General features: G+C 37.5%; 1 non-coding gene across 1 annotated transcript; it reads right to left on the bottom strand.

Moving 5' to 3' along the window:
* Positions 1–367: 367 nt before the first annotated feature.
* LOC119874095 lies at positions 368–551 on the bottom strand. The gene has a single exon (XR_005367315.1). It is a non-coding gene; the product is annotated as a U2 spliceosomal RNA (small nuclear RNA).
* Positions 552–3,691: the final 3,140 nt, after the last annotated feature.

Raw genomic sequence — 3,691 nt, 5'->3', positions numbered from 1 at the left:
AGAGCTGAGATGCCTGCTGAGGGCAGCTAATCTAGATACCAGCTTTTTGCTACACTTTACCATAAACTCTGAGCCCCTATGTGGTTGTGCAGCTGCTTTTCTGGGACAATCTTGTACCAGCCACAGTGCAGTGAGACCCTCTCCCAGAAGATCAGCGTGGCTTCACACCATGCTAGGTCCCCAAAATTTGGAGTTTTGAAACCCAGCCATGCACCGGAGATAAAATAGGAGCACTGCGCCACCATCTGGTAGGTAGGCAACACAGACACAGACAGGGTGAAGGAAAGAACGACAGAAGCCTGGGATTGTTCACCCTTCTGTGAAGACTTCCTGAAGAACAATGAGCACAAAGTCCCCCCTCAAGGGAAGAGAGTGGGTCGGGGTCATTTTCACCCCTTCCAGCAGCACAGACGGACGTCAGTGAGCACACAGTGCACAGTGGAGGCCTTGAGCCACTTACACCAAGCCTCTCCCTCTACACTCCACAGGCCTTTTTAAACTGATAAGAACATATACTACACTTGATCTTAGCCAAAAGGCCGAGAAGCGATATCACAGGCCTTTTTAAATAGGGCAAGTGTGATTGAGAGCCAGAATAGCGGCAGGCCTCTCCCCCAGAAGACCAGCACAATCTCTCACCCATGCACTCATCATAGACTGCTACAAAGCTTCAGCTCTAGTGGAAATAGAACCAGGCACAGGCTTTTCTAGTGCACAAATGACAGAAACCTAGACAAGATGCCAAGATGGAGGAATTCATCCCCAAAGAGAAAACAAGAAGAGATCATAACCAGGGAGCTAATCAAAATAGATATAAGTACTATGCCTGAATAGAATTTTTGTTTTTTTCTGAACCAGAATTTAAAACAACAATCATAAGGATACTAGCTGGGATTGAGAAGAACATAGAAGAAACCAGAAAGACCCCTACCACAGAGAAAAAGAGTTAAAAATTAGTCCTGCCAAAATAAAAGATGCTATAACTGAGATGCAAAACCAACTGGATGCAATGACTATAAAGATGAAAGAAGCAGGAAATGAATAAGTGATATGAAGTTAAAATTCTGGAAAATAATGAAGCTTGAAAAAAGAGGAAAGGAAAAAATATTAAATCACAAATAAAGACTTAAAGGAACTCAGTGACTCCATAAAGCATAATAACATTCATATCATAGGAGTCCTGCAAGAAAAAAAAAAAAAGAGGGGAAAGGAGGCAGAAGGTTTATTTGAGCAAATTATCACCAAAAACTTGGGGAAAGAAACAGGCACCCAAATCTAGGAGGCACATAGATCTCCCACCAAAATCAACATGTTTTGGCCAGTACCAAAACATATCAGAGTAAAATTTAAAAAATACAAACATAAGGAGTTTACCCAAAAACAGTAAAGGAAATCCCTGACCTACAAAGGAAGACAAATCAGGTTAGCAGCAGATCTCTCCACAGGAATCTCCACAGGCCAGAAGAAAATGTCCTGATATATTTGACATAATAAATGGGAAAAAATATGCAGCCAAGAATACTTTATCCAGCGAGTCTTTCCAAATAGAAAGAGAGATAAAGAGTTTCTCAGACAAACAAAAACTAAAAGGAGATTATAACCACTAAACCAGCCCTGCAAGAGATATTAAAGGAGACTTTTTGAGTAGGAAAGAAAGACCAAAAGCAGCAAAGATAAGAAGGGAACAGAGAAAAACTCCAGAAACAATGACTTTATAGGTAATACAATGGCACTAAATTCATATCTATCAATAATTACTCTGAATGTAAGTGAACTAAATGCTCCAATCAAAAGACAAAGAATATCAGAATGGACTAAAAAAACAAGACCCATCTATATGCTGCACACAAAAGACTCATTTTAGACCCAAAGACACCTCGAGATCAAAGATGAGAGGATGGAGAACCATCTATCACGCTTGTGGATGTAAAGAGAAAACCAGAGTAGCTATACTTACATCAGACAAACAAGATTTTAAACCAAAGACTGTAACAAGAGATGAAGAAGGGCACTATATTGTAAAAAAAAAAAAAGGGGGGGGGGTTATATCCAACTATCCAACAAGTTATTACAACTAACAATTGTAAATATTTATGCTCCCAACTTGGGAACACTCCAATATATAACTCATTTAATAATAAACATAAAAAATCTCATGGATAGTAATACAATAATAGTAGAGGATATTAACACCCCACTTAGAGTAATAGACAGATCATCTAAGCAGAAAATCATGAAAAAAGCAATGGCTTTGAACAGGGCAAGATGGACTTAACAGATATATTCAGAACATTTCATCCTAACACAGTAGAATATACATTCTTTTTGAGTGCATATGGAACATTGTCCAGACTAAATCACACAATGGTTCACAAATCGGGATTCAACAAATACAAAAAGACTGAGATCATGCCATGCATATTTTCAAGCCACAATGCTATGAAACTTGAAGTCAACCACAAGAAAAAAATTTGGAAAGACTACAAATACATGGAGGTCAAAGAATATCCTACCAAAGAATGAGTCAGTTAATTGGAAAATTAAAGAAGAAATTTGCAAATACACAGAAGCAAATGAAAACAAGACAGCCCAGTACCTTTGGGATGCAGCAAAGGCGGTCCTAAGAGGGAAGTATATAGCAACACAGGCCTACTTCAAGAAGCAAGAAAAGTCTCAAATACACAACCTAATTTTGCATCCAGAGGAGCTAGAAAAGGAATAGCAAATAAAGCCTGAGTTCAGCAGAAGAAGGGAAATAATAAAGATTAGAACAGAAATAAATGACATAGAAATGAGAAAAAACAGTAGAGCAGATTGAAATGAAAGTAAAAGCTGGTTCTTTGAAATAATTAATACAATTGAATAAACCCCTGGCCAGCCTTATCAAAAAGACAAAGGACTCAAATAAATAAAACCATGAATGAAAGAGAAGAGATCGCAACCAATACCACAGAAATACAATTATAAGAGAATATTATGAAAATATATGCCAGCAAACTGGGCAATCTGAAGAAATGAATAAATTCCTAAAAACATACAAAATGTTGAAACTGGAAGAAATAGATAACTTGAACAGACCCAAAACCAGCAAAAATATTGAGTCAGTAATTAAAAACCCCCTAACGAACAACAGGCCTGGGCCAGATGGCTCTCCAGGGGAATCCTATGGGATATTTAAAGAAGAATTAACACCTCTTCTTCTCAAACTGTTCCAAAAAATAGAAAGGAAGGAAAACTTCCAAACCCATTCTATGAAGCCAGCATTACCTTGATTCCAAAAGGAGACAAAGACCCCACTAAAAAGGAGAATTACAGACCAATATTACTGATAAACATGGATGCAAAAATTCTCAACAAAATGCTAGCAGATTGAATCCAACAGTATTTTAAAAGAATTATTCACCATAATCAAGTGGGATTTATTCCTGGGTTCTAAGAGTGGTTGAGTGTTCACAAATCAATCAACATGATATACCACATTTATAAGAAAATGGATAAAACTCACATGACCCTGCCAATACAAGCAAAAATAATTTAACAAAATACAGCTTCCATTCTTGATAAAAACCCTCAACAAAGTAGGGATAGAGGGAACATACCTCATCATTAATGAAAACTCACAGCTAATATCATCCTCAATGGGGAAAAACTGAAGACTTTTCCTTTATAGTCAAGGACAAGATAGGGATAG

The sequence above is a fragment of the Canis lupus genome, chromosome 11 (assembly GCF_011100685.1).
Source record: "Canis lupus familiaris isolate Mischka breed German Shepherd chromosome 11, alternate assembly UU_Cfam_GSD_1.0, whole genome shotgun sequence".
Taxonomy (NCBI): domain Eukaryota; kingdom Metazoa; phylum Chordata; class Mammalia; order Carnivora; family Canidae; genus Canis; species Canis lupus.
Note: the sequence above shows the minus strand (reverse complement) of the source record. Positions and strands in the feature narration are given on the sequence as shown.